The sequence below is a fragment of the Nannospalax galili genome, unplaced genomic scaffold (assembly GCF_000622305.1).
Source record: "Nannospalax galili isolate Female #2095 unplaced genomic scaffold, S.galili_v1.0 scaffold182, whole genome shotgun sequence".
Lineage (NCBI taxonomy): Eukaryota > Metazoa > Chordata > Mammalia > Rodentia > Spalacidae > Nannospalax > Nannospalax galili.
This window is the reverse complement of record NW_008348662.1, coordinates 201,349-214,107: the sequence shown is the minus strand read 5'-3', so window position 1 is coordinate 214,107 and position 12,759 is coordinate 201,349. Positions and strand designations below refer to the sequence as shown.

General features: G+C 45.1%; 1 protein-coding gene across 27 annotated transcripts in view; it reads right to left on the bottom strand.

The window, feature by feature from the left end:
• The window catches only part of Inpp4a (inositol polyphosphate-4-phosphatase type I A), a 175,864-nt gene that overhangs the window by 124,519 nt on the left and 38,586 nt on the right, over positions 1-12,759 (bottom strand). The gene's annotated exons all lie outside the window — the stretch shown is intronic.

The following is a 12,759-nucleotide window of genomic DNA, read 5'->3' as shown; positions in this document are numbered from 1 at the left end:
CTGGTTTACACAGCAAGTTCCAGGTCAGTTGGGACTACAGGGAGACCCCGAGGCTATAGATGACCCAAATAACCCCACCTAAAATAATCACTGAGTACAGGATTTACTGCCCTGCCTTTTCACTTGAATCTTAGGTTGTGAGTACACTTCATAAAGTAACTAGGCTGCAAAATCATTTCATTAAATATTTTTTCATCTAAAATATGTTTTACAAATAAGATAACATTTCTTCAGGTCTTTAGCAGTCACAGTCCAATAAAGCAACAAGGGCCCTGTATGACAGAATGGTCTCTGTTGACAGAAAAGATGGACTTATAGTGGGATAAGGTAAACTTATTTAGACCCCAACCTACCCACAAAGCAGATGTGCAGCAGCTGGAGTCTACTGTGTTATAGGACAGGGGGATGGGAAGCATTAGGGAACCACATGTGATAGGTTATGATAGATCCACTGCAAGAGGCCAGCATAATGAGAAAGAAGCCACTGATTAGAAGATTGAGGCCACAGCTAGGGAGGTGGCTCAGTGCTAGAGTGCTTGCCTAACATGTCTGAAACCTGAGTTCAACCCCCAAGTATCAATATTATGAAGATATTTAAAATGGAAATCAGTGAGTTTATAACAACTTGACAAGTGGAAGAAACAAGATTCTAAGGTTTATTTGCATAAATACAAAGAAGTACATATACAAAAAGTAGAGGAGACCAAAAGAAAATATATTATGTTAAATTAGTAGTAGGTATAGCATGCTTTTTTTTGGACTATGTTTCAGCTTTTTTTTTTTTTTTTTAACCTGTTTCACTAAACCCTTTACAATTGAGTATTCACAACTTTAATGAGGAAACACATCCATGTTTGGTCATTTAGCACCTCCATGCAGTGCCTTACTGCCCTCACCTCTTGCTCTGATGTTACTTCCCCTCTCTGCAGCTCCCCTTCTAGAGGTTCCTCAAATACCTCATCCTTCCCCAATTTCCCAATGTCCTGCATTCCCTCCTTTCCCCTGGTCACCTAAAAGTACCATATCCCACACTTCAGGCTCATAAAGATGGTAATGAGAGCTTGGCCATCCCTGACCATGAGCTGATAGAAATGAAGCTCCAGTGGGCCTGCCAAGGGGAATAAAGAGGAGCCAAGAACAGGCCACAAAGGAGGAGAGAAGGTGGGAGCTCAGATGACTGGATCTGGACATGGGGGAAAGGTGAGTTTCATGATTAACTGTGGGAGAGAAAGCCAAGCACCACGGAGAGGGAGGGAGGGAGGGAGGGAGGGAGGAGTTATCAGGTGACAGGACCTCAGAGATAGGTACTTAGGTCTCCCTGGAGATGGAGGTAACTTGTAGCAATAGGACAGTGACAAAGGTGGAGAGGACAGTCCAGTCATTGTTACAAGAAGGAAGGACTTCAAGTTAATTTCTGAAAGTGCACAGAAAGGACCTCACTATATTTAGAGGTTCTGGCTCTTCTAAGAGAACCAGCTGTTTCACCTGGTGGGAACCGGGGTGGTCTGTAAGGCAGGTAGCAGGGAAGCAGGAGTTTCTTTATGCAAAATAGGGGCTCAAGAAGCAGAGTAGAAAGGCAGAGCAGACCCTATATTCCACAAGATATGGGAACATAACCAGCTTCTTCTCCTCAGAGGGCCACACAAAAGAGCATCTCCCTGTCCAACTGCTCAAGAGAGCAGAGCAATCAGCAGGAATGCAGGACAGGTCCTAGAAGAGAAGGGACAGGAACAGGTCCTCGTTATTCTCTTCAGAGCAGGGATCCATGATATGAATGACAAGGGGCAGAGTCAAAGGGGTACTTGGCACACCTGTCTGAAGAAGACAAACCTTAAAGGAGACAGACAAGCCCAGTGGCAGTGGAGGAAGACAGTCTTAGCATCCCACACGTACCAAAACAGCAGAGCGAGCAGAGACCCAGGCAGGGAACATCACCCAGCCCTCCTTGCAGCTGTCCATAGCCATTACCACTTAGGACAGCCATGCAGCCACAGTCTATTTTCAAGAACTAACCGTTTTGTGACCACAAGGATCACAAGATTGAAACTGAGAACGAATAAGCTGTGCTTGCTTCCTGTTCCCAGGACCAATCTGTGAAGACTGGGTCATAAAACACATAGAATCAAGTAGGTGGAAATAATAAAAACCAAATTCAGGGTAACAGTAACCTCAGAGACAGGGTAGGAGTGTCCATCCTTTCATTTGCACCGGTATGAAAATATCTGCAGCCGAGAGCAGTCACTCCTTATTCTTCCATTGTTTTCAAGGAAAGTGTAACCTAATAAACATGTTTATTTTTATAAGGTATTATAAGGTACACCCAAAACGTATTTATTGCCACTTAAATTTTTTTTTTCTGCTGGGCATGGTGGTACACCCAGTAGTCCCAGCACTTGGGAGGCAGAGGCAGGTGGATCTCTGTGAGTTCAAGGCCAGCCTGATCTGCACAGCAAGTTCCAGGCCAGCCAGGGGTACATAGTGAAACCCTGTCTCAAAAAAACAAAAACAAAAGAAAAAAGTTTTTTTTCTCAGGCCAGGCATGGTAGCACACACTTGTAATCCCAGCACTTGGGAGGCAAAGATCAGAAGAGGATCACAAGTTCAAGACCAGCCAAAGCTAAATACTGAGTTCCAAGAGAGCCGGGGCTCAAAAAGCAACATAAACACACAAATTTTAAAACTTAGATTGGAAGTCATGTGCTTCTTTAAAAGGGGATGGTATCCATTTGATTCCCATGACAGTATTATTCAGAAGGCTGTGCCCACTGCTGGGGATATATCTTAGTTGACAGAGTACTTGCCTAGCATGCACAAAGTCCTCAGTTTGATCCCCAGAACTGAATAAAATTGGGCATGGTGGCCCATACCTGTAATCCCAACACTCAGGAAGCAGAGGCAGGAGGATCATAGCTCAAAGTTATCCAGCTACATAGTAAGTTCAAGGCCAACCTTGGATACATGACACTGTCTCCAAAACAAAGCAGTCTGACCCTACTATAGTAGCCCATGGTCAGTGCTAAATTTCTGGTCCCCAGAATCCTCATGGCACACTTCTTGGGGAGGCACAGCCACTCAGGCAGGTGCAGCATATGAAGAAGCCACAACACAGCTTCCCCTTTCTACCCTCCAGGAGAGCCAGTTACACCTGTCTACAGGGGCCCACCTTTCGGCTCGCTGCTTTCATACCAGCCTTCTTGGAAAGCCACACACTAGACCAGATGTGACCAACCTGACACCTGTCAGGACCTACCTGGTCACAATAAGCAAAATTATACCTGGCCAAGATAATCACAATAGTGATTTAATTTTCTATCACTCAGCAGTATGATTTTTACCCTATCTCCAAAGTCTTCACCCCAAAATGTGATAATGTAGAAATCGAAGAGGTACAGGTAGGGAGAAAAGGGATCAGAGCACAGGGAACATTTTAAAGCAATTGAGTCTGACAGGCTCTCACACCACCTGCTATGCTATATTTAACATTGCTTCTTTAAACTTTTCAAATGATTCAAGTATACAATGTTGAGCTATCAAGCTAAGAGAGCAAACAGTTCAACTCTGACTAGCAAATGTGTTCTACAGGGAAGCGGGAAAGCAAAGGGGCTTTGAAAAAAGCTTCCCCCAGAAGATGCATACCAGCAGGGGCCTGGGAGGAGAAGGGTACATCTTGTTTATTTGAGAGGAGCTCCCTATGTAGCCCAGGCTGGCCCCAAACTAGCCAGCCTCCTGAGTCTATCTCCTGAGTGCTGGGACTATAGGTATGAACCACCTGGTCCACAGACCTGTTATTGAGCTCCATTAAGTAAAACTATATCATATGGAGAATTGTGTCACTGAATCTTTACACTTAAAATCACTTCAGATACGTAAAACCCTAGCAACTGTAAGCTCACTGCAGTCCCTTAAAGAAACCAGCACCCTCAAAAGGCCATGGGGTTAATTAGGAGTTTCTGGCAATCCTATTACATGACCATGGAAGGAGGGTTCCAGCTGCCAGGAGTGGCATGTGGCATATGTGCCAAGTGACCTAACTAGCACCTGTAGAGCCAATGCTCTGAGGCATTGGAGAAGGCACAATTTCTTTATCCCTAAAAACTACTTTCTCCTGGTATGACACCACTCAGAGGTCACACCAGGTCCATGGCATTCCTCCCACCTTCCTGTCCACTTCTTGGTCTATCTGTAGGGTGAGAACTTATCCTAGGGACACTCAAGAACACCTTGGACTTTGAATGGATATACCACATATATTCCACAGATGCTCTGGTGAATTCTATTTTGTTTGGATGCCACCTCCAATGATTACTAGACTTGAAAAGCAGTTAGCAAGTAAACCTGCATCACACCTGTGTACCCCACAGTCGATTCCCCAGCCACTTCTTTACTCTCTGGGACTCAGCTTCTTCACTTGCACGCTGGAAGGTACTGCTGCTTGGTGGCTGGCAGGAGGGATGTCATGCACCTGTATGAGCTCCTCATACAGACCTGACCAGCAAGTGAGCATAGAGTACCAGTGATCTTCCTGGAAGTTGGAGGTGTGACATGATTCCCAAATACCTGCTCACCCTCCCAGGTCAGTACAAGGGGAGGAAGGATTTTCTGGGAATCAGATCCAAGGATGTAAGCACAGCACTGAGGCAAGCTGGCTGAAGATCTGCTGCTCTAGAAAGGCAGGGTACCAGAGACGGGGCACCCTGTACCTGGCAGAGACCACTGCCAGGAAAAAAGGACCAAGTGAACAGAAGCATGCTGGCCACTTCAGTTATATGGTCCTTTGTACACAGAGGGCCTGCCAATGCCTAGCACTTCATGAAAGGATAGAAACCCAAAGGAAAGCAAAAGCAAAGGCTTACTTGCAGTCTCTAGAGTTCAGTACAAGGCCACAGTCAGTAATGATGTTCCTAACAGGGTAAAAATTACCATGGCAGTTCTTTCTACAACAAGAAATAATTACAAGTGCAAAGAGCACCTTTGACAGCACTGGTTAAAAACCAGAACAACTCTGAATGTGCCTTCCCTTCTCTGCAAAACAGAAAGGGATAGCAATGACCTCATCTGGTACTGGGGATTTAATAAACTATCCTTGACAAACCTCTGGCACAAAGCCCAACACCTCCTAAATGCATGGTGAACAAACCTCTGGTAAGGAGGACATATGTAAGACTATCTACCTGCCCAAGACAGTCAGAGGACTAGGACACGTAGAGGGGCTCTGTCTACCAAGTATTCTTCAGAAACAGAAGGAAAAGCTTGTGCCTCAGCAGAAGCTGAGGGCAGCCCCCCAGGGAAATGGCTCTCTAGGTCTTAGGCACTGCTAGGGAGTAGAGAGGAGGCAGTAGAGGGGACAGTAGCCCAATGAGGAAGTCCCACAGCTCTGGTGACTTTGAGCAGCACTGCCTGAAGGCTGCTTCCCTCCCCCACTGGGCTGTTTGCAGACAGTTTCTAAGGCTTAAGACCTTAACATGCTAAAAGAGGCTTTTGAGGAAGACACATGAGGGTATGGGGGAGAGCCTTAGGTACTGGCAGAGTCCAAGGGAGCACTGCATCATATACCTAGGCAGAGAGATGCTGATAGAGAGGCTGGTGCTAGTCAGGCACAAAGGGCTCAGAGACCATTGCAGGGAAACCTCACTCCATGTCACCCAACCAGGAACAAGAGAGACAGCTGTACTTGGTTTTCTTCTATGTGACTGCTTTCTCTAGAAGGGAAACAGATCTGTCACTCACTATCCCCAGTGTCCCAAATGCCATTTCCATGTGTTATCTGTTTGGAGAAGCAAATAAATGTCAGATGTCTGTTATAGATCAGACAAGGACAATCAACTAAGGCCCTCCTCACAACAGCCAGCATTCTTTCCGCATGCGTTCCTGCCACCTACCCACCCGATCTGTGTCAAGATACTGTGTTCCGCCAGCCACAGCTGGGTTCTGTGCCTCCTGGCACCCTTGGGAAAATTCTGATGCAGCCCACACTGTTGATTCATGAACAGTTAGGTAACACTTGTGGTTCCATGGCTGAGACAAGCTGACTCAAACCAGTGATCCTCATGCACAGATGCCACTGACCAGATTATGTACTTACTTCAGAGGCCTCCATAACAACAGCTGGCATGTGACAATTATGGCAAAGCAGTCCATCTCCTGGCTTTTAGGACACCTTGTTCAGTTTGTAAATTGAAGGTGACTTGGGACATTTTAGGAGGCACACACAGGCAGAGCCCATGAACAAGCATGGCTAACTCCTACCATCAGCACTGCTGTTTGCCAAATGCAGACAGGAGCCCTCCCTATGCCTAGACATACCAGCCTAGTTTTTGAACTGTGCTAAAAATATGCTAATATCTGGGGTGTGGTGTGGCTCAGGAAGAAGAATCCCAGGGTTCACACAATGGCAGTAAATGACTGGCAGTGCCAGCAGCGCCTGGGATTCTGAATGGGGTGTCCCGCCTAAAAGAGCCTCGGTGAGCCTAATAATTCATTTCTGTCTCCAAGACACAAACGCACAGACTTCTTCTGGCCCCAAAAGACTTCTTTTGCCAGGTGTGGTGGCGTACATTTTTAATCCCAGCATTCCGGAGGCAGAGGTTGGCAGATCTCTGAGAGCAACCTGGTCTACATAGCAAAGGGAGTCCCAGGCCAGTTGCGGCTACAGGAGAGCCTGTCTCAAAACACATACACCCCCTCCACACACACACACACACACACACACACACAAAGAAAAACCAGAAGACTCCTATTATCCACTTGAAAATTGGGCCAGTCAACTGATTTATTTTTTTTAATTTCTGTTACATTTTAATTATTCTGTGTGTACATATACAACACACACACACACACACACACACGTAGTGCACATGCATGCCACAGCACATGTGTGAAGGTCAGAGGATAAACTGTGGGAGGAGGTACTCTATTCCACCATGTGGGTTCTGAGGACCCAACTTAGATCCTCGGGTTTGGTAGCAAACACCTTTACCCACTAAGCCATCTTGCCAGCCCTAGTCAACTGATTTATATAATTGAATCTTCTTACTAAAATATTTGCACTTATCCCCCTTCATGAGCTAGATTTGGAAGACAAAGAACTCCGAGATTGGCCCTGCAATCTTCACTAGACAGCCCTTTGTGCTAGGCACCAAAATGGGAGGAGCTGTCTGTGGCCTACTGTCTTAGGAGATGCCTGAAGCTTTAGACAATTGTTTCCTATTAAATATTAACAATTTATATTAAAAAGTACCTCCCTTTTCTCCATCAATTGGAAGATAATAGCATAGCAGAAAGTCACAAGTATGGGTGAGACATATGTTCCAAGATGACAAAACTGATTAGAGTAAGCTAGAACAGACAGCCACACTCCTCAACGGTCCATTCAGCTTTCCGCACTCGCCTACTTCATCCTGTCCCCTCCCTCATCTCATCTTTCCCAACTGAAGCCAGTACCCCCCGCCACATACACACACACACACACACACACACACACACACACACACACACACAGTGCTAGCCATCAAAAGGGTGAAGGAAATTGCCACCATCTACTGCAAAAAGGGTAAGGATGAGTCAGGACACCTGCCCATAGGTACCTCTGTTGACTGGCAAACAAACCAATGTGGTCTGCCCCTCCCCACCTGGGTGCTAACTACAGCACAGCTCTGGTGGAAAACCTCTTGGCTCAGCTGTAAGGCCAGCTCAGCTTCTTCCTTGTGCCATGGACTCCTTAAACTCCTGGACAAGTAACCTGATCCTCAGATCAGAAGACAAGCCATTGAGGAACAGAACAGTGCCAAAGCTCCCTGAACAGAAGAAGCTCATCAGAAGCTCCAGCTGTCCCCCAAGCAGGTGTCCTCTTCTCTCTGTAGCCACCTCTTACCATGAGAACGACCCTGTCACCAAGTACAGTATATACACTAGAGTCCGCCTGGGGCTGTCCTCCTGGTAAGGGAGAAGGAGGCTTAAACACAGTTTGACTGAGACAGAAAATGAGAAAGGAAACACCCATAAATTAAAAAGTACACACTATTTTAACTTTAAATATAAATCCCTCTAAAAGGCAGTGTTCAAAATAGTACCTCCTATTTAGGGAGATCCAAGTCAGCGCTGAAACTAGCCACTAAGTAGACCTAGGGTTTGGCAATTGGGGGGCGGGGCATGGTAACAGACATTACATAGTACAGGGACTGAGCATAGCATATGGCCCAATTCCCACTTCAGCCCCAATTTAAGGATCAGGAGCTAAGGTAGCTGGTCACAAGTCCTTCTGAATGAAATGCTGTCCTCTCCACTTCTGACCTGTCATGTGCCTCACCTGGTCTTAGAGTTAGGAGCACAGAGACTGTCCTGTGTTCTAATCCTGCTACTGACCAGGCTACATCTAGAAAAATTCCTCTAACCTGTTGCTCCTTAGTTTCTAGACAGTTCAGTCCCTGTAAATGTATCTGGCACACAGAAATACTACTAGGTGTTTGCTATTCTTACTATCACATCTGGTGATTCCAAGACCCTTGTGACTTCCTATCCTGTCAGAAACAGGGGCTCTGGAAGCAACCAGGATAAAAGACAGGAAAGGGGCTGTAAGCACCCAGGGAACAAGAAAAATCTACAACAGGAAATAAGGCCAATCATTGGCTATAAGGACAAACAGCCTACTGTCCTTGCAGGCCAGGAAGGGGGTGGGTGGAAGGGCTTGGAGAATTTCTGGAAGACAGGGAGGGAGACCAGGCAATCATGACCATTTCTAGTTGATGGGATACCAGACAAAGCCACTTTGTTATGAACCTGAGTGGAGCAAGGAAAAGTGTCCAGGAAGCCTTCCCTCAAGTCCCCAAGGCTCCTCCCTTCCCTCATCACCAGTGCTAGGCCATAACACTTGTAGGAAGGGCTGCCCTGACTCTACTCCTATGTAGGGGAAGGACACCAAAAGAGAACGGGGGCGGGGGGGGGGGGACTCTTCCCACAGTCTAGTAGAAGAATGCCTGCTCCAAGGAGCACATGGGTTCAGATTTCCTGAGATAGCTCACGTATCAGTCACTGTTCAGATGTGTAGCTGTGTTTTAGCTTCACTAGGAAGCCACTCAGGTGTTAGCTTAACAAAAATATGAACTCTGTGTCCTGGCAATACCTAACCCAAAGTTGGGAATCATATAATACCTGATAGGTGAAGTAGCCGATGGATGAACCAGGTTGATAGGAGAAAGCACCAGGACACAGATAAAACTCCAGCGGAATAGAGTTTATTAGCAAAGGAACACATGGGACAGATTCCCTTCCAGGTAGGGAAAATGTCTGCTCCCAGGTCATGAGCTGGGGTCTTTCATGGCGAGGGGGCTTCAGGAGATGCAGAAAGTGGGAAGATATATTTTTTAAAGGTCAGGCAGTGGGACTCGGGAGAGCAGGACTGTTAAAACCTGCCCCCTTTAGAGATCACAGCAGAAGCCTGTGTTGGCCAAACAGTGGAGAAAAGTCTGCTTTTGACTTCAAAGACCAAGGTGCTTTTCTCTTGGTGAGGGGGTGGGGCTGCTGTGTATCTGAACCCTAACAATACCAAATATGCAAAATTAAAATTTTAGGAACTACTGGATCTTGTATCTTAAGAGTTTCTACGGTATGATTCTTGCTATCTTTTTTAAGTTCAGTTTTTAAATTTATTTTTTTATTTTGTGTGTGTGTGTGTGTGTGTGTGTGTGAGAGAGAGAGAGAGAGAGAGAGAGAGAGAATGAGCACATGCCATGGTGCATATGTAGAAGTCACAGAACAAATTGTGGGAGTTAGTTCTCTTCTACCATGTGAGTTCCAGGGACTAAAGTCAGGTCCTCAGGCTTGGTGGCAGATGTCTTTACCCACTGAGCCATCTTGCTGGCCCTTACATATTCTTTATTTGGTTTATGTGTATGTATTCTTTGCTATCTTACTCATTTATTATAATTAAATTCTTTTTAAAGTTTTCAGATTAATCTTTTTTTCAGGTGGCTAGTCTGACTCATTTTACTCGGGAGAAAAACATGGGCAAACTCTCACTGCAAAGACGACTTGTTAGGAACAAAGCTATGCAGAGCTGATTTTTGGTAAAACTCTGCCAGTGAGTCTTAATTGACTATCAGAGGATTAAACATTTGTGGACAGCGTTAGCAAACAAATGAGAAGATAGAACATTTGTGGGGAAAATTAAAACTATAAATTATTATAATTGTATTCCACACTGTTATTTGGAATTAGTGGCAACCAAAGGGGCCATTCTGTGTGCCACAAATGCCTGTCCTCCCCCCTTCATTAGGATATTGCTCTCCTCCTCCCGGATCCCAGGTGAGGAAAGCTAGAATGAGGTGGGCTACAAGACTCAACCCTTGCCCAAACTGCTACGCTGCTTTCCTCCTGCCCCATACACACTGCCACAAGCAGCAAGGGGCTACTAGTACCATTTTTGATCTATTGACACCTAAAATGGAAAAACAAACAAAATACACCTGTGAAAGTTCAATGCTAAATTTCACATGTAATTTTAGCAAGATTAAATTTATTTTGTACTACATTCTGACAACTGTGTGACCCGTGATTTTCCTTTGCCTATCTATGCTCCTGCTGCTAATCTCATCTGTCATCCTGGGAGAGACAGGTAACTTGGGCACTTAAGACACAGTATGTGGGGTTTTAGAGTGCTCTGTAACTCTCAAACCTGAGGCAAAGTCCCTGGGTGAGCTCACCTCCAGGACTCTTAGCACAAACAGGAGGCAGCACAAAGTGAGCACTAGGATGGACCTTCTAACCATTTCCTAGATCCCTAAGTGCCACTCCCATAGACTGCTTCTTAAAGGCTCCGGAAAGTGCACTCTCCATCCCCCAAGCTTATGCTCAGGCTGTCCCCATGGCCTGGACAGCTCTGTTGGATCTTATCTCTCTAACTTCCTACTCATGTTTCATGGTCAATTTAAGCAGCAATTTCTCTCCAAGCAGGAATAAACACCCTGTTCTTTGTGACACAGCCCACTCTATAGACATGGGGGGGGGATGGCTTTAATATCCTACATAAATCCTTATATCATTTCTAAGCTATTAGCCATCTCCCATCATCTATTAGCCATTCAGTACTGAACACAAAGCTAAAAACCACCAGAGGAGTCCCAGACAAGCTTTTATCAAATGACTGCATTTTGTATCTCCAGTGCCCCAAAAAGGGGAACAAGCAAAATTATCTTAAAATGTACCTGTGATTTCCAGCTACTCAGAAGGCTGAAGGAAGAGTTTTAAGCAAGTTCAAGGCCAGTCTAGGCAACTTAATGAGATCTTACCTCAAACTAAAAAGGTTTTAAAAAGGATGGGGGATATGGTTAAAGGGTAAACTTGCCTAGAATGCTCTATTCCCTAGGTTCAATCCCTAGTATCATTAACATTTTTAAAAATAATTTTACAATGAATTATTTTTTTTAAAGCTATAACTATAAAACACTGAAACCAATTTTCCTGCACCTTGTTTATGCTTATGCTATTTGATAACAAATAGGCTTCAAGACATCAAGATATGGAGGTAGGGGATAATGGGAGCTGGGCTGAAATGATCTGCATTTCCCAGGACATCACAGTACACCACAGGGCCAGAGCCAGAGTCTAAAGGCTGGTTTGGATCTTCTCTCTCACTCACAAGCAGGAAACCCAGACAGGCCACTCACCAGCTGGCCCTCAACCTGGTGATGTCCTTGGAGTGAAGGGCCATGTGGTACCAGTTGGGTCTCAATTCACCCAGGCCTCTTCAAAGCACAGATAACGACTAGATCTCTCAGGAATTTCCATAAAGGTAAAAGAGTGAAACAGAGAAACAAACTTCCAAGCCTAACAACTTCAGAAGAAATCCTTGAATGTTTGAATTCTACTTACAAAAACTAAACCTGGGGGAAATGAGGGCACCTTAAGTGGGAAAACTATGGTGGAGGGGTAAGACAATATGAGAGATAAATAATGCCTAGCTAGTTTTGAAAACCAGAGGGAACCATATTACTCTTACAACCTACTGACAAATTATACATAGCACATCAAGAAATATATGTCTAGGTAAGGTTTATCTGAGAACAATTGGTCTTTGCCCAAGATTTATCTACATGACACACAGTAATCAAAAATACCAGACTGGTGGAACTAAACTTCTTGGATGTTTAACAGACATACTTTGAGGCCTATACTAATTTGGTCAGAGGGACATAAAGGACAGTTTTTGCTCCTTGCCCTCCGAGATCGACTAATCCCAGGGGACTATGAGCATCTCTCAAAATGTCTTGTAATTGTGGTGGGTCACCTGTACTCTTGATCAAGGAGGCCGAGGAGACCCCACCAGATGGACTTGAACTAGTGTCCAGTCTACAAAGAGGAGGGTCAACACAGAAGAATCACTTCCTCTGTGCTTCCAAGTGAAGCCAACCATGGTCCAGCAGAACCTTTGACTTATCTTCACATAGGTGGAACTGGTAAAAGAAAGGAGCCAGAGGCTCCTCGCAAGCCCATGTGACCCCTGAGGAACAGATCCTCAAACAACCTTAAGAGTAAGAATAAATTGGTTTATCTGGGCCAACTGTATGGCCTTAAACATCCAAAAATAAAGTACAACCAAAGATTAAAGGGGTCAATATAATTTCTTAAGAGTCCATAAGCATAGCTAAAGGCTACATAACAAGCAACCATGCCAGATAGGAGATACCTTCTTTTGAGTTATTGGCCAGGGTGATCAAAGGGACTCCCAAATAGTAACCCAGCATAGAACTGCGAAAATGAGCAGCA